This window comes from Ambystoma mexicanum, chromosome 4p (assembly GCF_040938575.1).
Source record: "Ambystoma mexicanum isolate Mex_15411 chromosome 4p, UKY_AmexF1_1, whole genome shotgun sequence".
Lineage (NCBI taxonomy): Eukaryota > Metazoa > Chordata > Amphibia > Caudata > Ambystomatidae > Ambystoma > Ambystoma mexicanum.
This window is the reverse complement of record NC_090927.1, coordinates 622,547,393-622,570,860: the sequence shown is the minus strand read 5'-3', so window position 1 is coordinate 622,570,860 and position 23,468 is coordinate 622,547,393.

Here is a 23,468-nt window from a genome sequence, read left to right as displayed (position 1 = left end):
GTCTGGAGAAGGCTGCCTGGGGGGTTGTCACGGGTGAGGGGGGCTGCAGGGGATGTCCAGTCTGGAGTGGGGTGCCTTGGGGGTGTCCAGTCTGGATGGGGCTGCCTGTGGGGTTGTCCCGTCAGGTGGGGGTTCCCAGGGGGTTGCTGTACAGTATGGAATGGGCTCCCTGGAGGTGAGGGGGCTGAAGGGGGTGTCTAATCGAGTGGGTGCCTGGGGGGGTTGTCCTGTCTGGAGTAGGCTGCCTGGGGGTAGTGTCTAGTCTGGAGGGGGTTGCATGGGGGTGGTGTCCAATCTGGCGGGGGGTGACTGGGGGGTGCAGTTCAGTCTGGTGAGGGCTGCCTGGGGGGTTGTCACGGGTGAAGGAGACTGGAGGGGGTGTCCAGTCTGGAGTGGGGTGACTGGGGGGTGTCCAGTCTGAATGGGGCTGCTGGGGGGGTGTCCAGTCTGGAGTGGGTTGTCTGTGGTAGTGTCTAGTCGGCAGGAGGCTACCTGTGGGGGTGTCACATGTGGTGGCCAGTCTGGAGGGGGCCGCCTTGGTGGTTGTCACATATGAGGAGGGCTGAGGGGTGGTGTCCAGTCTTGAGGGGGTGGCCAGGTGGTGATGTCTGGTCTGGAGGGGCTGCCTGGGGGGTGTTGTCCAGTCTGGAGGGGGCCGCCTTGGTGGTTGTCACATGTGAGGGGGGCCGAGTGGTGGTGTCCAGTCTTGAGGGGATGGCATGGTGGTGATGTCTAGTCTGGAGGGGCTGCCTGGGGGTGTTGTCCAGTCTGGAGGGGGCTGCCTGGGTGGGTGTCACATGTGAGGGGGATGCAGGGTTGTGTCCAATCTGGCGGGGGCTGACTGGAGGGTGCTGTCCAGTCTAGAGGGGACTGTCTGGGTGGGTGTCCAGTCTAGAGGGGGCTGCCTGGGAGGTATCCAGTCTCGAGTGGGCTACCTGGGGGTTGTCCAGTCTGGAGGCGGTTCCCTGGCTGGTGCGGTCCAGTCTGGAGTGGGCTGCCTAGGGGTGGTGTCCAGTCTGGAGAGGGATGCCTGGAGGGTTGTCACCGGTGATGGGGGACTGGAGGGGGTGTCACAGGAGAGGGGGCAGCCTGGGGGATGTCAAGTCTGGAGTGGGATGCCTGGGGGCGATGTCCAGTCTGGAGTGGGCTGCCTGGAGGGGGTATCCAATCTGGATGGGGCTCCCTGGCTGGTGCGGTCCAGTCTGGAGTGGGCTGCCTGGGCGGGGTGTCCTGTCTAGAGGGACCTGCCTGGGGTGTGTCACAGGAGAGGGGGCTGGGGCATCCAGTCTGGAGTGGGCTGCCTGGGGGTGGTGTCCAGTTTGGAGAGGGGTGCCTAGGGGGTTGTCATGGGTGAGGGGGGCTGGAGGGGGTGTCCAGTCTGGATGGGGCTGCCTGGGGGGGGGCAGTCTGGAGTGGGTTGTCTGGGGTAGTGTCTAGTCTGGAGGAGGCTACCTGTGGGGGTGTCACATGTGGTGTCCAGTCTGGAGGGGCCTGCCTTGGTGATTGTCACATATAAGGGGGGCTGAGGGGTGGTGTTGAGTCTTGAGGGGGTGGCCTGGGGAGTGCTGTCTCAAGGGGGCGGCCTGGGAGTGATGTCCAGTCACTTGTGAGGGGGGCTGAGGGGCGGTGTCCAGTCTCAACGGGGCTGCCTGGGAGGCATCCAGTCTACAGTGGGATGCCGGGGTGTGTGCAATCTGGGGGGGGCTACATGGGGGGTATCTAGTCTGGAGGAGGCTGCCTGTGGGGGTGGTGTCCAGTCTTGAGGGGGCTGCCTGGGGTGGTGTCCAGTCTCAAGGGGGCGGCCTGGGAGTGATGTCCAGTCTGTAGGGAGCTGCCTAGAGGTGCTTTTCAGTCTGGAGGGGGATGCCTGGGGGGTGTCACTTGTGAGGGGGGCTGAGGGGTGGTGTCCAGTCTTGACAGGGCTGCCTGGGGGGCATCCATTCTACATTGGGATGCCTGGGGTGGTCCAGTCTGGAGTGGGCTAGCTGGGGGTAGTGTCTAGTCTGGAGGGGGTTGCATGGGGGTGGTGTCCAATCTGGCGGGAGCTGACTGGGGGGTGCAGTCCAGTCTGGTGAGGGCTGCCTGGGGGGTTGTCACGGATGAGGGGGGCTGAAGGGGGTGTCCAGTCTGGAGTGGGGTGCCTGGGGGGTGTCCAGTCTGGATGGGGCTGCCTGGGGGGGTGTCCAGTCTGGAGTGGGTTGTCTGCGGTAGTGTCTAGTCTGGAGGAGGCTACCTGTGGGGGTGTCACATGTGGTGTCCAGTCTGGAGGGGGCTGCCTTGGTGATTGTCACATATAAGGGGGGCTGAGGGGTGGTGTCGAGTCTTGAGGGGGTGGCCTCTTGGTGATGTCTAGTCTGCAGGGGCTGCCTGGGGGGTGTTGTCCAGTCTGGAGGGGGCTGCCTTGGTGGTTGTCACATGTGAGGGGGGCTGAGTGGTCGTGTCCAGTCTTGAGGGGATGGCCTGGTGGTGATGTCTAGTCTGGGGGGGTTGTCCATTCTGGAGGGGGCTGCCTGGGTGGGTGTCACATGTGAGGGGGCTGAGGGGTGGTGTCCAATCTGGCGGGAGCTGACTGGCAGGTGCTGTCCAGTCTGGATGGGGCTACATGGGGGCACATGTGAGGGGGCTTGGGGTGGTGTCCAGTCTGGAGGGGGTTGCCTTGGTGGTTGTTACATGTGAGGGGGGCTGAGTGGTGGTGTCCAGTCTTGAGGGGATGACCTGGTGATGATGTCTAGTCTGGAGTGGGCTACCTGGGGGTTGTCCAATATGGAGGGGGCTGCCTGGGGGGTGGTGTTCAGTCTGGAGGGGGCTGCCTGGGAGTGGTGTCCAGTTTGGAAGGGGCTGTCGGGGGGCTGCCTGGCGGGTGACCAGTCTGGAGGGGACTGCCTGTGGTAGGGTGTCCAGTCTGGAGTGGGCTGCCTGGAGGGGGTATTCACTCTGGAGGGGGTTCCCTGGCTGGTGCGGTCCAGTCTGGAGTGGGCTGCCAGGGCGGGGTGTCCTGTCTGGAGGGGGCTGCCTGGGGGGTGTCACAGGAGAGGGGGCTGGGGGCATCCAGTCTGAAGTGGGCTGCCTGGGGGTGGTGTCCAGTCTGGAGAGGGATGCCTGGTGGGTTGTCATGGGTGAGGGGGGCTGTAGGGGGCGTCCATCTGGATGGGGCTGCCTGGGGGGCTGTCCAGTCTGGAGTGGGTTGTCTGGGGTAGTGTCTAGTCTGGAGGAGGCTACCTGTGGGGGTGTCACATGTGGTGTCCAGTGTGGAGGGGGCTGCCTTGGTGGTTGTCCCATGTGAGGGGGCTGAGGGGTAGTGTCCAGTCTTGAGGGGGTGGCCTGGTGGTGATGTCTAGTCTCAAGGGGCTGCCTGGGGGGTGTTGTCCAGTCTGGAGGGGGCTTCCTGGGTGGGTGTCACATGTGCGGGGGCTGCAGGGTGGTGAGCAATCTGGCGGGGGCTGCCTGAGGGGTGCTGTCTCAAGGGGGCGGCCTGGGAGTGATGTCCAGTCACTTGTGAGGGGGGCTGAGGGGTGGTGTCCAGTCTCGACAGGGCTGCCTGGGGGGCATCCAGTCTACAGTGGGCTGCCTGGGGGTGTGCAATCTGGAGGGGGCTACATGGGGGGTATCCAGTCTGGAGGAGGCTGCCTGTGGGGGTGGTGTCCAGTCTTGAGGGGGCTGCCTGGGGTGGTGTCCAGTCTCAAGGGGGCAGCCTGGGAGTGATGTCCAGTCTGGAGGGGGCTGCCTGGAGGTGCTTTTCACTCTGGAGGGGGCTGCCTGGGGGGTGTCACTTGTGAGGGGGGCTGAGGGGTGGTGTCCAGTCTTGACGGGGCTGCCTGGGGAGAATCCATTCAACAGTGGGATGCCTGGCGGGGGGTGCAATCTGGAGGGGGCTGCCTGGCGGGTATCCAGTTTGGAGTGGGCTACCATTGGGGGTGTCCAGTCTGGAGGGGGCTGCCTAGGGGGTGTCACAGGTGAGGGAGCTGGGGGCGGTGTCCAGTTTGGAGGGGGCTACCTGGGGGGTGTCCAGTCTGAAGAGAACTGCCTGGGGGTCGTGTCCAGTCTGGAGAGGGCTGCCCAGGGGGTGGGGGGGTCAAAGGTGAGGAGAGTTGGGAGGTGGGGTCCATTCTGGAGGGGTCTGCCTGGGGGGTGTCCAGTCGAGGAGGCTGCCTACTGGGGTGTCAAGTCTGGAGTGGGCTGCCTGGGGGCAGTGTCCAGGCTGGAGTGGGCTGCCTGGAGGGGGAGTCCAATCTGGAGGGGGTCCCTGGCTGGTGGTGTCCAGTCTTGAGGGGGTGGCCTGCTGGTGATGTCTAGTCTGGAGGGGCTGCCTGGGGGGTGTTGTCCAGTCTGGAGGGGGCTGCCTGGGTGGGTGTCACACGTGAGGGGGCTGCAGGATGGTGTCCAATCTGTATGTGAATAACATATCAAAACGAACGCCATTGCAAAAGGGACATATTTGGACTCTCCCAAATCCAATTAATTTATTCCAAATAGATTATTTGTCTCGCAAATCATGTAGAACAACATGGAGTACGTAACACATCCTACCCATGACCATTATCATTTTTAAACTTACTCTACAGGGGGATTTAACCCCATGACTCTTTGGCACACCAGATTTGAACCTTTATTTGGACCATAGGTAAGAGTGGAATGTAACAATACTCATTACTCTTAAACAAATAGCTATAGTGTAAATATAGTTGATTCACGCGTATTCACTATATATATTAACGTTACTCATATTTTCTTTTTGGTTGCCTTCTCTTTTTCAGTACACCCGAAACCACCCATCCCTTTCACCCCTCCTCAATGTCTGTGTTCAAAACTGTTCTCAAACTATAATTGAACTACGGTCAATATGTGTTTTTTGGATTCTAATCTGTTTTCAACAATACTTATTCTTTTTTGTATGACATTTTATCCAACATATTGACTTAATGTTTATTGTTTATGCACAGACCTTATTAGCCCAGATTTGAAAAAGGCACTTTTTGTGTTGAAACACGTGTTATCAAATGGGCACTTTTTCTTTGGATTATGTTATGTTATGTTACAACTTACAAATAACTAAAACCAAACAAACATAAGGATCAAATGTGACGCTGTCTTTATTGTGTGTGGCCATTTTTTGCCTTCCAATCTGGCGGGGGCTGCCTGGGGGGGTGCTGTCTAGTCCGGAGGGGGCTGCCTGGGTGGGTGTCACATGTGAGGGGCTGAGGGGTGGTGTCCAGTCTAGAGGGAGCTGCTGGGAGGTATCCAGTGTGAAGTGGGCTACCTGGGGGTTGTCCAGTCTGGAGGGGCTGCCTGGGGGGTGGTGTTCAGTCTGGAGGGGGCTGCCTGGGGGTGGTGTGAGGGGTGGTGTCCAGTCTCAATGGGTTCTGCCTGGGGGGCATCCAGTCTACAGTGGGCTGCCTGGGGAGTGTGCAATCGGAGGGGGCTGCCTGGGGGGTCTCCAGTTTCAAGTGGGCTACCATTGGGGGTGTCCAGTCTGGAGGGTAGCTGCCTGGGGGGGGGGGGGGTCACAGGTAAGGGACCTGGGGGGTGTCCAGTTTGGAGAGGGCTGCCTGGGGGGGGGTGTTCAGTCTGAAGAGAGTTGCGTGGGGGGTGTCCAGTCTGAAGAGAGCTGCCTGGGGGTCGTGTCCAGTCTGGAGGGGTATGCCTGGGGGGTTTCCATTCGAGGAGGCTGTCTAGGGGGGTGTCCCTGGCTGGTGCAGTCCAGTCTGGAGTGGGCTGACTGGGCGGGGTGTCCTGTCTGGAGGGGGCTACCTGGGGGGTGTCACAGGAGAGGGGGCTGGGGTGTCCAGTCTGGAGAGGGCTGCCTGGGGGTTGTCACGGTTGAGGCGGGGTTGAGGGGGGTGCCTGGGGAGTGTGCAGTCTGGAGGGGGCTGCGTGGGGGCTGTCCAGTCTGGAGTGGGTTGTCTGGGGGTAGTGTCTAGTCTGGAGGAGGCTACCTGTGGGGGTGTTACAGGTGGTGTCCAGTCTGGAGGGGGCTGCCTTGGTGGTTGTCACATGTGAGGGGGGCTCAGGGGTGGTGCCCAGTCTCGAGGGGGCGGCCTGGTGGTGATGTCTAGTCTGGAGGGGCTGCCTGGGGGGTGTTGTCCAGTCTGGAAGGGGCTGCCTGGGTGGGTGTCACATGTGAGGGGGCTGTGGGGTGGTGTCCAGTCTGGAGAGGGGTGCCTGGATGGGTGTCACATGTGAGGGGGCTGCGGGGTGGTTTCCAGTCTGGAGTGGGCTGCCTGGGGGGTTGGTGTTCAGTCTGGAGGGGGCTGCCTGGGGTTGATGTCCAGTCTAGAAGGGGCTGTCTGGAGTAAGGTGTCCAGTCTGGACAAGGCTTCCTGGGGGGTGACAAGTCTGGAGGGGGCTACCTGGGGTAGGGTGTCCAGTTTGGACGGGGCTGCCTGGGGGATGTCCAGTCTGGAAGGGGCTGACTTGGAGGTGTGCAATCTGTAGGGTCTGCCTGTGGGGGTATCCAGTCTGGAGTGGGCTGCCTGGGCAGGGAGTCCATTCTGGGCGGGGCTGCCTGGGTGGTGTCACAGGTGAGAGCGCTGGGGGGGTCCAGTCTGGAGTGGGCTGCCTGGGGATGGTGTCCAGTCTGGAGGGAGCTGCCCGGGTGTGTGTCATGATTGAGTGGGGCTGGAGGGGGTTTCCAGTCTGCAGAGGGCTGCCTGGGGGGTGTCCAGTCTGGAGGAGGCTGCCTGTGAGGGTGTTGTCCAGTCTGGAGGGGGCTGCCTGGGCGTGTGTCACATGTGAGGGGGACTGGTGTCCAGTCTCAAGGGGGCAGCCTTGGAGTGATGTCCAGTCTGGAGGGGGGTACCTGGGGTGCTGTCCAGTCTGGAGGGGGCTGTCTGGAGGGTGTCACATGTGAGGGGGGCTGAAGGGGGTGGTGGGGAGCAATCTGGACGGGGCTGCCTGGGGGGGTATCCAGTCTGGAGTGCGCTACTTGGGGGTATCCAGTCTGGGTGGGATTGCCTGGGGGTGGGGTTCAGTCTGGAGGGGGCTGTCCGGGGGTGGTGTCCAGTCTGGAAGGGGCTGCCTGGGGTAGGGTGTCCAGTTTGGATGGGGCTGCTGGGGGATGTCCAGTCTGGAGGGGGCTGCCTGGGGGGTGCTGGCCAGTCTGTAAGAGGCTGCCTTGGAGGTGTGCAATCTGTAGGGGCTGCCTGTGGGGGTATCCAGTCTGGAGTGGGCTGCCTGGGCACGATGTCCAGTCTGGAGGTGGCTGCCTGGGTTGTGCTGGCCAGTCTTGAAGGGGCTGCCTTGGAGATGTGCAATCTGTAAGGGCTGCCTGTGGGGGTATCCAGTCTGAAGTGGGCTGCCTGGGCAGGATGTCCACTCTGGAGGAGGCTGCCTGGGTGGTGTCACAGGTGAGATGGCTGGGGGGGTCCAGTCTGGAGTGGGCTGCCTGGGGATGGTGTCTAGTCTGGAGAGGGCTGCCTGGGTGTGTGTCATGATTGAGGGGGCTGGTGGGGGTTTCCAGTCTGGAGTGGGCTCCCGGGGGGGTCTCCAGTCTGGAGGAGGCTGCTTGTGGGGGTGGTGTACAGTCTGGAGGGGGCTGCCTGGGGGTGCTGTCCATTCTGGAGGGGGCTGCTGGAGGGGGGTGTCACATGTGAGTGGGGGTGGAGGGTGGTGCCCAGTCTCAAGGGGGCAGCCTGGGGGTGATGTCCAGTTTGGAGGGGGCTGCCTGGGTGGGTGTCACATGTGAGTGGGCTGCAGGTTGGTGTCCAATCTGAAGGGGGCTACCTTGGGGTTGTCCAGTCTGGGGGGGGGGCTGCCTGGGAGGAGGTGTTCAGTCTGGAGGGGGCTGCCTGGAGGGTGATCAGTCTGGGGGGGTGGTGGGGGCTTGCCTGGGTTAGGTTGTCCAGTTTGGATGGGGCTGCCTGGGGGGTGCTGGCCAGTCTGGCGGGGGTTGCCTTGGAGGTGTGCTATCTGTAGGGGCTGCCTGTGGGGGTATCCAGTCTGGAGTGGGCTACCTGGGAGGGTGTCCATTTGGAGTGGACTGCCTGGAGGGGGTGAACAATCCGGATGGGGCTGCCTGGCGGCTGCTGTCCAGTCTGGAGTGGGCTGCCTGGGCAGGGTGTCCAATCTGGAGAGGGCTGCCTGGGTGGTGTCACAGACGACAGGTCTGGGGGGGTCCAGTCTGGAGTGGGCTGCCTGGGGCTGGCGTCTAGTCTGGAGGGGGCTGCCTGGGTGGTGCTGTCCAGTTTGGAGTGGGCTGCCTGGGGGTGGTGTCCAGTCTGGAGGGGGCTGCCTCGGGGGTGCAAACTGCAGGGGACTGCCTGGGGGGGTATCCAGTATGGAGTGGGCTACCTGGGGGTGTTCAGTCTGAAGGGAGCTACCTGGGGGGGTTTGTCACAGGTGAGGGGGGCTGAGGGTGTCCAGTTTGGAGTGGGCTGCCTGTGGGGTGTCTATCTGGATGGGGCTGCCTGGGGTGCTGTCCAGTCTGGAGGGGGCTGTCTGGAGGGTGTCACATGTGAGGGGGGCTGAAGGGGGTGGTTTCCAGTCTGGAGGGGGCTGTCTAGGGGGGCATTCAGTCTAGAGGAGGCTGCCTGGTGGGGAGCAATCTGGACGGGGCTGCCTGGGGGGGGTATCCAGTCTGGAGTGCGCTACTTGGGGATATCCAGTCTGGGTGGGATTGCCTGGGGGTGGGGTTCAGTCTGGAGGGGGCTGCCCGGGGGTGGTGTCCAGTCTGGAAGGGGCTGCCTGGGGTAGGGTGTCCAGTTTGGATGGGGCTGCCTGGGGGATGTCCACTCTGGAAGGGGCTGCCTGGGTGGTGTCACAGGTGAGACGGCTGGGGGGGTCCAGTCTGGAGTGGGCTGCCTGGGGATGTTGTCTAGTCTGGAGGGGGCTGCCTGGGTGGTGCTGTCTGGTCTGGAGTGGGCTGTCTGCGGGTGGTGTCCAGTCTGGAGGGGGCTGCCTGGGTGTGTGTCATGATTGAGGGGGGCTGGTGGGGGTTTCCAGTCTGGAGTGGGCTCCCTGGGGGGTCTCCAGTCTGGAGGAGGCTGCTTGTGGGGGTGGTGTACAGTCTGGAGGGGGCTGCCTGGAGGTGTCACATGTGGGAGGGCTGGGGTCGTGTCCAGTCTCAAGGGGGTGGCCTGGGAGTGATGTCCAGTCTGGAGGGGGCTGCCTGGGGGTGCTGTCCCGTCTGGAGAGGGCTGCCTGGAGGGTTTGACATGTGAGGGTGGCTGATGGGGGTGGTGTCCAGTCTGGAGGGGGCTGCCTAGGGGGGCATTCAGTCTAGAGGGGGCTGCCTGGTGGGGTGCAATCTGGAGGGGGCTGCCTGGGGGCATCCAGTCTGGAGTGGGCTACTTGGGGGATCCAGTCTGGAGGGGGCTGCCTGGGGTGGTGTCACAGGTGATGGGGGCTGGGGGTGTCCAATCTGAAGGGGGCTGCCTGGGGGGTGTCCAGTCTGCATGAGGATGCCTGTGGGGGTGTCACAGGTGAGGGGGCCTGGGGGATGGTGTCCAGTCTGGAGGGGGGTGTCAAATGTGAGTGGGGGTGGAGGGTGGTGCCCAGTCTCAAGGGGGCAGCCTGGGGGTGATGTCCAGTTTGGAGGGGGCTGCCTGGGTGGGTGTCACATGTGAGTGGGCTGCAGGTTGGTGTCCAATCTGGAGGGGGCTACCTTGGGGTTGTCCAGTCTGGGGGGAGCTGCCTGGGAGGTGGTGTTCAGTCTGGAGGGGGCTGCCTGGGGGTGGTGTCCAGTCTGGAAGGGGCTGTATGGGGAAAGATGTCCAGTCTGGACAGGGCTGCCTGGAGGGTAATCAGTCTGGGGGGGTGGTGGGGGCTGCCTGGGGTAGGTTGTCCAGTTTGGATGGGGCTGCCTGGGGGTGCTGGCCAGTCTCGAGGGGGCTGCCTTGAAGGTGTGCTATCTGTAGGGGCTGCCTGTGGGGGTATCCAGTCTGGAGTGGGCTACCTGGGAGGGTGTCCATTTGGAGTGGACTGCCTGGAGGGGGTGAACAATCTGGATGGGGCTGCCTGGCGGCTGCTGTCCAGTCTGGAGTGGGCTGCCTGGGCAGGGTGTCCAATCTGGAGGGGGCTGCCTGGGTGGTGTCACAGACGACAGGTCTGGGGGGGTCCAGTCTGGAGTGGGCTGCCTGGGGCTGGCGTCTAGTCTGGAGGGGGCTGCCTGGGTGGTGCTGTCCAGTTTGGAGTGGGCTGCCTGGGGGTGGTGTCCAGTCTGGAGGGGGCTGCCTGGGGGGTGCAAACTGGAGGGGACTGCCTAGGGGGGTATCCAGTATGGAGTGGGCTACCTGGGGGTGTCCAGCCTGAAGGGAGCTGCCTGGGGGGGGGGTTTGTCACAGGTGAGGGGGGCTGAGGGTGTCCAGTTTGGAGTGGGCTGCCTGTGGGGTGTCCAATCTGGATGGGGCTGCCTGGGGGTGTGTCCAGTTGGAGGGGGCTGTCTGGGGGTGCTATCCAGTGTCACAGGTGAGGTGGACTGGGGGTGGTGTCCTGTCTGGAAGGGGCTGCCTGGGCCGGTGTCTAGTTTGGAGGGGGCTGCCTGGGGGGGTGTCAAGTCTGGAATGGGCTGCCTGGGGGAGTGTCCAGTCTGGAGTGGGCTGCCTGGAGGGGGTGTCGAGTCTAGAGGGGGCTTCCTGGGGGGTGTCACAGGTGAGGGGGCTGGGGGGTATCCAGTCTAGAGGGGGCTAGCTGGGGTGGTGTCCAGTCTGGAGGGGGTTGCCTAGGCAATGTCACGGGTGAGGGGGGCTGGGGGTCATGTCCAGTCTGGAGTGGGATGTCTGGGAGGTGTCCAGTCTGGATGGGGCTACCTGGGGGTGTGTACAGTCTGGAGTGGGCTGCCTGGTGGGTGTGCAGTCTGGAGGGGGGTGTCTGGGGGGGGCAGTCTGTAGAGTGCTACTTGGGGGAGTGTCCAGTCTGGAGGGGCTGTCTGGGGGGGGGCAGTCTGTAGAGTGCTACTTGGGGGACTGTCCAGTCTGGAGTGGGCTGTCTGAGGGGGGCAGTCTGTAGAGTGCTACTTGGGGGAGTGTCCAGTCTGGAGGGGGTGCCTGGGGGGTCACAAGTGAGGGGGCTGGGGTGCGGTGTCCACTCTGGAGGGAACTGCGTGAAGGTGTTGTGCAGTCTGGAGTGGGCTGCCTGGCGGGTGCTGTCCAGTCTGGAGGGTGCTGCCTGCGGGGGTGTCCAATCTGCAGGGGGATGCCTGGTGGGTATCCAGTCTGCAGTGGGCTGACTGGGAGTGTGTCCTTTCTGGAGTGGGCTGCCTGGGAGGGGATTCACAGGTGAGGGAGTCAGGGGGGTGTCCAGTCTGGAGGGGGCTGCCTGGGTGGTGTCACAGGTGAGGGTGGCTGGTGGGTGGTGTCCAGTCTGGGGGTGCAGCCTGGGCTTGCGAGGGATGGCCCATGTTTTCGCAGGGGTGCAGCCTGGGCTTGCGAGGTGAGGCATGCAATTTTGCTGGGGTGCAGTCCGGCTTTGCGAGGGAGCATCTGCGTTTTCGCTGGGTGCAGCCTGGGCTTGCGAGGTGAGGTGCGAGATTTCGCAGGGGTGCAGCCTGGGCTTGCGAGGGGGGGCCATTTTTTTTAGTAGCGTGCAGACTCGTCTTGGGAGGTGAGGCACATGATCTCACAGGGGTGCAGCCTGGGCTTGTGATGGAGGACCTGCATTTTCGCTGGAGTGCAGCCTGGGCTTGCAAGGTGAGGCTCGCTATTTCTCTGGGGTGCAGTCTGGTTTTGCAAGGGAGGGCCTGCATTTTCGCAAGGGTGCAGGCTGGGCTTGCGAGGGAGGGCCCGCGTTGCCTTAGGGGTACAGCCTGGGCTTGCGAGGGAGGACCTGCCTTTTCACTGGGGTGCAGCCTGGGCTTGTGAGTGAGAGCACGCCTTTTCAATGAGGTTGCAGCCTGGGCTTGTGAGGTGAGGTGTGCGATTTTGCTGGGGTGCAGCCTGGGATTGCGGGGGACGGCGTGCCTTCTCACAGGGGTACTGGATGGTGTTTCAGGGGTGCACGCAGAGGCTTGAACCTGGTTTGGCCTTTAGCTTGCTTTTTGGGGTTCGTGGTGGCGTGTTATAATATGATATGATATTATATGGCATTTAGAACACGCCTATACACAAGTGTTTCAAGGCGCGACGAGGCAAAGGAGAGGGAACAGAGGGAAGATAGAGACAACCATCAATCTAGGCCAGGTGACTTTGAGGTTGTACAAGTGCAGGGGAGGGGGGAAAGGGAAAAGTGAGGGGGAAGAGGAGTGGGCAGTGCAGTACATAGGATAACAGTAAAATAAATAAAGACAATAAATAAATGCGGCCAGCTGGTGGCAAGTGCAGAGTAAGTGAAGAGCAACATGTGTCACGTTCTAGTAGAGGCTGTAGGGATACAGAAACAGTCCCTGAGTGCAAGGGTTGCCAGGGGGGCAGTGCGGGTGTGCAACTGGCAGGGGGATGGGAGGCCTGGGCCCGAGATCAGAGGGTATCCAGGTAACAAGTACAGTTTCAGATTCAGCCAGGAGATCAGCAGGGGAGAGGCAGAGAGAAAGCAGAATCAAAGAGGAAGGTCTTGAGGTGCTTCCGGAACCAGAGATGGTTCTCCTCAAATTTTCAGAGAGGCAGGGAGTTCTGTTCCAGAGGGAGTGGGCTTTCCTCGCATTCCTCGTGCAGCTTTTCTTTTACTTGCAGGACAGCTAGTAATGCGCCTTTGAATCCATGAATACGTGGGGAGCGCAATTTCTTTTCTGCGCCTCGGCTTGTGCAGGGTCCTTTCAGCTCACAGCCCATGCTCCATTTCTGCACCCCATCCATGAATCAGGACCATAGTTTGTGATCTTGTTTTGGAAATATGTACCTGTATTTTCCCTCTTTCTATTTTTTCTTATTTCTCCCGATCCCTTCAACTTGGTTGGGACACATATTGATTTGTTATACTTCTTTTTGGATGAATATAATAGACAATGGGCCTCATTACAAGTTCTCCGGTCCTGACTTCACGCTGCCGGTATAACCCTACCCGGCACCGTTTTTGCGATCGCCAAATTATGACCTACGGACCCGGAAGTACCACCACTATAAACCGCCACTGTGGAGTCAAGGCACTCGTAAACTTTGCCTGCACGGAAACCCCCCCGTTATCAGCAACACGAAACACTGCAAGAATTACGAGTACCATGGACATGGAAACAACGCCACAAAAATAGCGCAAAAACCATGACCACAGTGGCGGTATCGCTGTAAGCATGAACATGACGTTAAACAGTGCCGTGTGATCTGAATCAGGCCACAGGTGCACCAAATGAGCCCAGCTGGACCCAGGAGGCCACTGGGAGCCTACAAAAGGGCCACACCCAGGCCAACTCCCAACAGAACTATGCAGGCAGCAGCTCCAGTAGCTTTGGGACTGGGGCTATTGAACCAACAGGCAGCACTGCACATGATGGCAGTAATGGTGCTGAGGAGGAGGAGGCGGAGGATGCGCAGGCGGCACTTAGCAAACTCAGTACCCATGCCAAACCCTATTGTTCAGCCGGCACGACCCCGCAGGCAGCCTGCAATACCACGCATCAGGGCCTCACCCTGGAACCTGACACCAGGACAGATCCACACATTATACCGACTGGATCGTCCAACAATCATGTACATCACCACCATGATAGAAGACAACATCATCAGCCACATTGACATCACCACCGCCATCCGCCCCTCCTAAAGGTACTGCATTTTCTTGGCACCGGAACTTATCAGCACACAGTTGGTGAGCTGCACGGGCTATCACAACCCTGTTTCTCCAAAATATTGGTACAGGTACTGGATGCCCTGTTGCACCATGTGTCTGAACACATTGCCCTACCCCATACCCTTGCCCAGGTCATTGCCACCAAGTTGGCCTTCCATGCCATTGTAGGCATGCCAAATTGCATAGGTGCAGTAGACTGCACCCACATAGAGCTGATAGTACCACATGCTATCGAGATGGTGTACCGCAATAGGAAACTGTACCACTCACTGAATGTACAGATGGTATGTGATGCCGCACAAGTGATAACACATTGCTGTGCATGTTTCCAGGGCTCAACACATGACTCAATGGTATGTGGAATTCGACATTGCCACGGTACATGGAACGCTACGCTGGACAAAGCACATGGCTATTGGGTGAGTACAACTGCCAATGCAAAGGCCCTGTGGAAGGGGTGTGTGTGTCCAGACAATGACCTATGTGAGTGGACTACTACGATTGCACATGCATCACCCCCCCACCCATTTAGTGAACAGTCAGCACAACCCACACATCACAAAGCTACACATGACAGGTTGCCACAGTGTGCCCGTACACTCCCTGCCACATGAGACACACAACCGATACTACCACTGGCCCATACACCTGAAGCCACTCAATACATCCACCCACAATATGCATCACTGCCCCCCAATGCACATGATGCCTGCACATGAGACATCCTGCATCGACAACATCATCACAGTCAATTGATTGACTCCCCCATGTGTGTAAATCACTGCACAATGCTATACTTACCAACCAATAATTCCCGCAGGGGCAACTACATATGCACATCAATTCGTTGGTCAATGTCCAGATGCCAACGTTGACTACAATGACCCAGGAATGATAATCACCCACCGGTCCAACCACTGCTTGGCACATATAGATGAATGATCAATGACACAAGATTGCACTGTATCTGATGAAGACATGATACAACAAACACTGACATGTCCCCCACATCTACATCCCATGTAGGTGATGCTGGATATGCACTCACGCCATGGCTGATGACGCCTGTACGGAGGGCAAGGAACAGGCATGAGGAGGCGTACAACAGGGCACATGTCCGCACACGTGGCATGATTGAGAGGACATTTGGACTACTGATGGCCCGGTGCCGCTGCTTGAGCAGATCTGGCGGATCACTGAAGACGGGTAAAATGACGCTTGTTTGTGCCATGCTGCACAATCTGTGCTTGCGCAGGAACATTCCGCTGCCCCCAGACGCAGAGGATGAAGATGGGGATGGGATGGCTCCACCTCCTCCTGGGGGTGCACAAGATGGACAACGAGCACGGGCGGAATACACTAATTCGCATTTACTTTTGAGAGACTGCACATTGACAGCATTGCATGGATATGATGATGATAGTTAATAAATTGATGGACTGCAAATGAAATGATGGATGTCCACTCATGAATGATTTTCTCAATGATAATATATTTTTAACATAACAACAGGGAAGAAGATGCATTGGGTAGGGAAGCTGTACACCCGTGCCCACTCCCCACCCAAACGTACCCACCTCCAACCAGGCCCCAATTTACTAACCCCCTAATGGACCTCCCCCACCACCCAAACGTACCCACCCCCAACCAGGCCCCAATTTACTAACCCCCTAATGGACCTCCCCACCACCCAAACGTACCCACCCCCTTACACCCTTCTTGTCAATGTATGTGTCCTGCACTGCCAAACACACATGGCATCATTTCTTTGTGCACCTCTGCGCACGGGCATCCTTGCCTGAGGGCCCTGTTAGGCGACTTGAGCGCCTCCGTGGGCTGGCAGAGGTGGAGCTGGATGGGGTGGTGCTTGTGGATGGCACTGTTGCTGGCATTGGTGGCAAACGTCCCAGATATGCCTGCTGGGCAAGCAACATAGACTCTGGAATGCTGGACGTGTTGTTGTTACCCTCCTGCACATGGCGTGCCTGGGCAACTATGGTGGTGGCAAAGCTTCCAATTGACCTGGAGAGACGATGCACAGATGCACTGTAACTCTCCCTCTGCAGCCTGGACTCCTCCAGCTGCCTTTCTACTAGCTGGGTGACGGTGACCTGCTCGTCCTCCATCCGCTGCATACAGGCATTCAGCTCAGCCATCGAGGGGATTGGCGACCTCATCGGACTGGTTAGTGATGGTGGGCTGAACTGGAGGTCTTAGAAGGATGACAAGTCATCCAGGTTGGGCACCTCCCCCTGTGGCCCTACATCAGACTGCAGTGCTGGGGCACTGTTGTCACTGCCTGCAGCCTCCTCCGCAGTGCAGATGTTTTCTGGGGTGGGTTGTGTGGGCATGATAGGTGGCCGTGGTACCTGTGTGACAGCAGGCAGCGAGGAGATGGTGGTGTTGGCTGGTACATCCGTACCAGATGCAGCTGGTGGCAGAGTTACTGAGCAGCTAGCATCTTCCTCTTGGGCAGGGCTGCTGGGTCGCCCACGTGCAGGTGCAGATTGACTTGCCTGTTGTGCGTTGTCACTGTCACTTGAAATGGCTGTGAGTACACAGAGGGCATGCTATTAGTTGTGTGGTGGTACCTGATGGGTGCATCACATGCATCAGACAGGTTGATCAGTGACCATTTGCATTTACACGCATATGAATGTTGACAGCCATGTATTGTTGGGGTGTTGCTTATCGTCTGGGTCACGATTGGGTACTTTGGAGCACTCATGCACTGGCTGGGGGGGTTGTTAATGGGTCCTTTGGGGCACTCATGCACTGGCTGGGGGGTTGTTAATGGGTCCTTTGGGGCACTTGTGGCCTCAAAAAGTACTCATATGGCATTGAAATGTGTGCACTTACCAGCATCTGCAGGTGGGCTCACTCCTGCCTCAGCATCCCCAATTCCATGGATTGCCTCCAGGTGGAGGACACTGCTGCAGCGCTCCTCCCATGTTTGCAGCCTCAGTGGTGAAGGAGGCCCTCCACCTGCGCCATTGTGTGTTGCAATCAGGTTTCGCACCCTCAGTCTGAGGTCGTCCCACCTCTTGTGGCAGTCCTTGACGCTCCTTGTAGTGATGCCCACAACTGTGCACTTGCGTGCAGCTTCAGCCCACATATCCGTTCTATTGCACGCCGTTGGTCAATGCTAAACAGCATTTCGGCATGCTGCACTATGTGGTTCACTAATACAGTGAGCTCCGCCTAGCTGAAGTGCTGTTTGCGCTGTCTTTGGGCAGGGATCCTGGCTGCCATGCTGGTGGTCATTTTTAGCTTCTCACTGTGGAGATTTAGCCTGTGCTGACTCTGGATGGCAGTGGATTGTGGTTTATATAATGGCTGCCTCTCTCTTTCCAGTTTCGCGGACATGGTATTTCCGCTTCCGTGTCCGTGAGGACGGCAGCGGACACGGTTTTTACACTGCTTGTGGGGCCGGTATGTCCATTTCCGTGGGTGTTTACGTGCCGACGGTGGTACCGTTTCTGCGTCCGTGTGGTGTGCGCAACCGACAGGCCGCAATTGGCCGATCTTTCCGCAACCTTGCGAGCGCGGAAACTGTATTACCGTTGTCACGGAATCACTGCATTCCGGACCGGAGAACTTGTAATGAGGCCCAATGTGAAATTGCTCCTTAGCTATGTCAAATTGAAACAGAGGCATCATGCTGGAGCGTGGAGCGTTATTTACGCAGATCTTACCTTTTTTTGTCTGTGCATTCTGATTTGCATTTCCAATCCTCCAAGGCCATGCATTTTGCATATGTAAAGTGGGAGTTTCCACCTTCATCCCTTTGGTCACAGCCAGGCACCCGGTATCAAATGGCCTTTTTGACACTTGCATAAAACAGGGAACATTTTTGTGTCCAGAACATTGCTTTGTGAATTGCGGCCCATTGCTTTTATCAGATTTGTCAAAAACTGTACACTAGAACTTGACAAGAGAGGATACTGTGTTGACAGCTTTAGCACATTATAGAAAAAGACGTTTTATCATGCAGCCAAATACACTGTACGGCAGTATTTATTGTTTGCATTATACTGTGTTTGAGTGGTGCAGTTTGCATATGACAAAATGCAAATTAGTGTTCAATGTTTGTTTGGTATTTCTTTCATGTGACTTCATCATGCTGGTTTTTGAAATTCAAACATATGAAAATGAAGCCTAGTTTCCAATTTACCATAATGTGTGTCCTTGGCCGAAAAACCATTGAAAATTAGCATCCGTGATTTCACACAGAGGGGTGTTTTCTTGAATGCCACGGTAATACCCAGCTCCTTGTGCTGACTATCACGCACTTGCAGCTGTTTGTTCTGTCAAAATAATTCGGAGGTTTGTGCGGTAAAAACGTGTATGTTTTCGAAAGAAAGCAATACATTTGCACACCTTTCAAAACACTGCCTTTAAATGGCTTATGTTTTATTCAAATGTGAAATTAGAGTTGATTGTAAATGCAACGATGACAAGCTTACTTGAAGTACATTAAAACAGCATTTGCCTGTGAACTGACATAATGTTGCAATGGAAAACAGAGCACAATAAAGCCTACATGACGAATCCCATATCACTGAAATGGGGCCTCCATGCATGGACTGGACACTGTCACTTAACAGTATGATTCAACCACTATAAATCAACATTGAGTCTGAACCTGGACTTTTCTCACCGGCATAATGTGATTAATTAAACTTGTTGCTATATTAAAAAAGAAAGAAAATGTGTTTAGCTTTCCCATGGCCCTCTTTTATAAATGTTTCACCGAAAAAAATATGCCCTTCCTGTTTTGTTATTTTTAAAGGTTTTTTTTTATTCCTATTTGCTGTCTAGTGGGTGCTGGGTCTGCAAGTACTGTGGGCAGAGGGTAGCAATGAATTGATGCATCAGGACCTTGAAATGTCCATTTTGGCCAGCGAAGATCTCACTGGATTTTGTCCTTAGCTACGATCTCTATGAAGGAGACATTAGTGATCTCCATTAATGTTGTGATGGTATTAAATTACGTTTGTATGTACAGGGTTATCCTGTCTGTAAAGGAACGGAGCGCTGAACATAGGAGACACATGCAGGGGGTTACAGGCAAGGGGCGGGGAGTTTCCAGGGATCTAACCAACTTTTGCAGGCTAGGTAAATTCCTCAGAATGTATTTATTTATTTAAATAAATAAGCACCTATGTTCATCATACATGTTAGTGTTGCCTAATCTGAATTTATGATAGGGGAATGCACAGATATTGCTTAAGTGTCCAGTTCCTTTTCCTTTGTCTTTGAAAGCTTTGTAAACCATGGAAATATAGTGTACTGTGCCACTGTTTTCCTCTAGAGGCAAGATCATGTAGTCCGACATCTTGAAGTAGAGGTAACAGCTATTTACCTTGCGTTGGAGTCTCTGCAGATTGAATCCAGTTCTCAAAAGCATTTGTGTATGCTCCTTGAAGGTGTTCTTATGTGAAATAGCTGTTACTTGTAACACATTCTTTGCTAAATCTCAGCATAGCATAGTAAACACCAGTGAACCACAACCAGTAGTACAATGTGTCTGTAACCAATGTTATCAAGTTGGTAAATTAGTGTAGGGAGGTTCACATATTAAATAGGTGAATGACGGGACCTGCAATGGAGTGGGATCAAGCTCAATATTGTACATCTGTTCCCAAAAGGGCTGTATAAAAAGAATGTTTTGCAATAGAAATTAATGGCTCTTTCCTCTAGATGCTTCAGACTTCAGTTCTACTACCTCTCCCATAAACGGTTTTGACTGCAATAGAAATAGTTAAATAGCAAGGTCTATCTTGTAGTTGCACCACACTCCATCACACAGGAAAGAAACAAAATATGTTTGATAACAATGTTTGTCCTCTTTTTAGGGAGGGACTTGTTTCTTTGTTTCATGTTAAATGTTTAAATCACGAAAACGAAAAATCTTAAAGCAGATATACCTCGTCCATCCCACATGCCACCCTCTCTGCTTCTACCACATTCTTTGTCTTCCTCTCTCCTGTACCATCATCTCTCTGTCACTTTTTCTGTCTGAGGCTTACTTTCTTCTCTTTTTCAGTATAACAAACCTATTAATCCTAGTGAAACACAGAGGGAAAACAGCATGTCACAAGGCCTGGTATAGTTTATTTAAACCCTGCTTGGATTCTAGAATCTCAGACTAGAGATTAAAGATTTATGATTGCTTTCCAAATTCCCTTAGAGATACATTTCTAAAGAATGTAACACTCATGTTCAGATACCAATGAGTTATGCTTGCATGGAGATTTGTGTGGTTGATTTGACACCCCACCTTCACTACAGAATCTCTGAGATGCAGTTTTGCTTGTCAGTTCTCAGGTCCCAAAATATCACTATAAAGGCACTTCAGCAAAATGTGTCTCCAGTGAGAACTCAAAAAGGAAGTAAACAGAGCACAAAAAAGACTTTTTGAATGACTAAGGATACACCTCTTGGATTCCCGGTGGTGTCAGCATCGTTGAATTAAAAAAAATGAACATATTACATATTAGCTGCACTCCAGAGCATAGTTGTGAGGGATCATAACATGCCATAATAGTTGAATTACATAACACACTGACATAAGGCTCTTGTGAGCTAACCAAGTACCATGCCATCTCAAACTTCTCCTTTCTTAACAAAAATGTGTAAGGCAAAACATCCCCTCAAGTTCAATTCTTCCCACACAACGATCGCCAGTAAGGGTTTATGTTTATATCACATAGTGTCACCAAATTCACTCTAACTACAATTAAAGAGGCCTTCCTTACATCCCTTGACTTGGGAGAACATGAAATAGTAATACATTATCGATTTATTCATATATTCTCCTGGATGGATCAATTCACACAATTAGCAGGACTATCTGGCCTGACCACCATTAAGATGTTCTTTTGATCAGATAAGAGTTACCAGGTTCAAATTTGCTCTGACTTCACAGTAACTAGATTTGTCTTCAGATACATTCCCAAGGCTCATCAAATGTGCCTTTTCTAATCAATAAATATATGTTCCCAGTGGCTGATTAGGTTGTTGAACAAAAAGTGTTGTTCAATGTGTTCTATGATGATACAAGAATGTTAAAGAAACAAATACTATAAGGGTCATTTTTGTAACTCTGTTTGGGTGTCTAGCTCAATGCAGAATCATCATTCTCATCATTATCCTTGTTATCATTTCATGATATCCTTCGGTCTGATGCTGATAACAGAACTTATACTGTTACAGATAGAAATCAAACTGGAATCAAGGGTTGATCTAGACTTGTCTAGGCTACTCTAAAATATTCAATGTCAGAGCACACCACAAAGTCATCAGGTCTAAACCCCATGCACACACCCCTGCTGGTGGTGAATAAAGTACAGTAATGGTAATTGTGCCATATAAAGAAAAAGTCCTCCAGGGAATGCCCATGGAGATTTAGTAGATTTGGTTCAAACATCTTACTCACTTATCTGTCCTGGAACTATATACATTGTAGAAGTAGGGATAGCACCTCTTCCTTTCCTTTTAGATAGGTGGTTCACCACCTCCTACCCAGGGACAGCACACCCTATAGGGATAGGGTGTTCTTCCGTTTAGGGATGTTTGTAGAAAACACCTTTTACGGAAACTATCAAAACCAGTTCCCAAAAGCATTTGAATGTGCTCCTTGAAGGTGTTTTTATGTGATATAACCATTGTTGTACCTAACACTTAAGGTCATTTTTCCTCTTTCAACCAGATTCTCTGATTGTTGTTATGTTACAAGGAACAGCACCATTAGGTACTAACATTTGACAGTGGATGAATTACACAACTCCCTTTTATTAGGTTTATGTTTCCATAGAGAAAGAACACATTGTGGATGTGCTTTTCTACCATGATTTTGTTAGTTCAGACTGCTTGAAGAAGCTTACCTCTGTGAAGCTACCTTAGAATTGCAGTGACATTTCTCACATCTGAGTGGTGCAAAGGAACATTTTACAAGATACTCTTGATTATGAGACACTTTTACACTTGTAAATACAGATAGCCTTTTTGAGGAGTCATGAAAGGTTGTAGAAGAGAACAGTTGGCGGAGCCATAGAAAATGTAATGTAGTGAATCTGCAAACAATTATACACATGGCTCTATTATGTGAAGGAGCCACGAGCAATTGCAAATGTGGATCTAATTTGTGGGGTATCCATGAGCATACTGTAGAATTGCCTCTTCTCTACGACCATCTTAAAGTGTGGTTGATATGGCTGTCTTCTATGGGAAAGCTGTAAAATATTACTGATGTGCACAAGCTATTCAATATAGTATTGCTACAAAGTATATATATTTGTGACTGTTAAGCCTCCTCTTCATTATCACTAGAGCAATTGCTGCTAACACTGTCACCACTCATACCCACCGCCACCATTTTGAAATTCCAATGAACTAGAACATATGTTATTCTATGGTTTATAGAGGCTTACAATTTGAAGTTGCTTAACATGTATCTGATGATTATCCAGGATATGACATTCATGCAAACAAATCTGAGTTTTTCCACCACATGAGACAGGGTTTTCAGCATTCTCCCAAAATACTTTTAGTTGCTAACTGGAATATATTGAATTCTTGTGACATTTAGTCTAAATACTCTGGGATCACTGTACTTACTTTTCATTTCGCTTTGAAAGGCCAAGGACAGATCTAGACGCCAACCGGCTACAGGCCGCACTGTCAGTTAAACTCTTCCTTTCAATCTGTCCACCTACTCCCAAAATACATCTCAGGTAATCTGGTTGTGTTTTGGAAAAGACCCCTGATTTCAATGCCACCGGGAAAAGGTCTATCACATCAGCTACTTCCAATTGGAATCCCAATTTGCTTTTCTCCGCTTGTGTGAACTCACTTGCTTTTCTGCTTTCGGAAAACTCCTTACTCTTTTCCAATGTGTTTGAGTTTATATAACTAGAAAAACTCCATCCAGGCAGCATCATTTGACACACCAATCTTTGCTTCGATTTATTGTGTGATACGTGCTTTTCTCCTAAACCCCCCAAAAGGCTCTCTTTCTTGACTTCATTTGGTAATTGAAATCTCTGTGTCACAATGAGATGTGTTAGTTATGAGCTAGCTCTCCTCTTGAGAATGAGGAAGCAATGTGGACTTGAATATTCACTTTTTTTAAATGATTGTCTTGATGGAAACCTCATATTGATGAGGATTGTATATTTATATTCATAATACATCAATTATGTTTTTTGTAACTGGATGCATAAAATAGTAACATATGTGAATTCATTATTACATCATATGTTAAATGAATTCAATATATCATTTTGTGTAAATATGATTCTCCCTTTTCTGCCGAATCCAGCTCAATTTTAGGTTTTAAAATCAGTCAAACAGTTCTGAAGTTGTAAGTAAAATGCTTTCCCACTTGTCCTCATTGAGTGGACATTTTTCAAATAGGCTTTTGCTATATATATTAGAACATTTCAGTTGTATATGGCCTGCCCCCATCAACATAGACCATCTGCTGAGAATTAAATTCAGTGGAATGAAGGGATCATTTTGACAGGATGTTTAATGGAATAGATACATTCCTCTCTTGCTTTAACCCTTTAAGTGCCATGGGTTTTTCCCCCCAGTGCCAAGGCCTTTTTTGGTGATTTCGGTATGTTGCCAATCAAGGTCTTGTAACTTTTTGTTACATGAGATATCTTGTCGAAATTTGGCCCCTTTTTTTCCCACATGTACGTGGCCGTAACGCCACCCAAGAATCCTAGGTTGCTGTAGGGGGTGAGAGAAAATAAGCAAAAAGGGCAAACATTCTGGGTTTGTTCAAAAAATGACAATAAAATGATGTA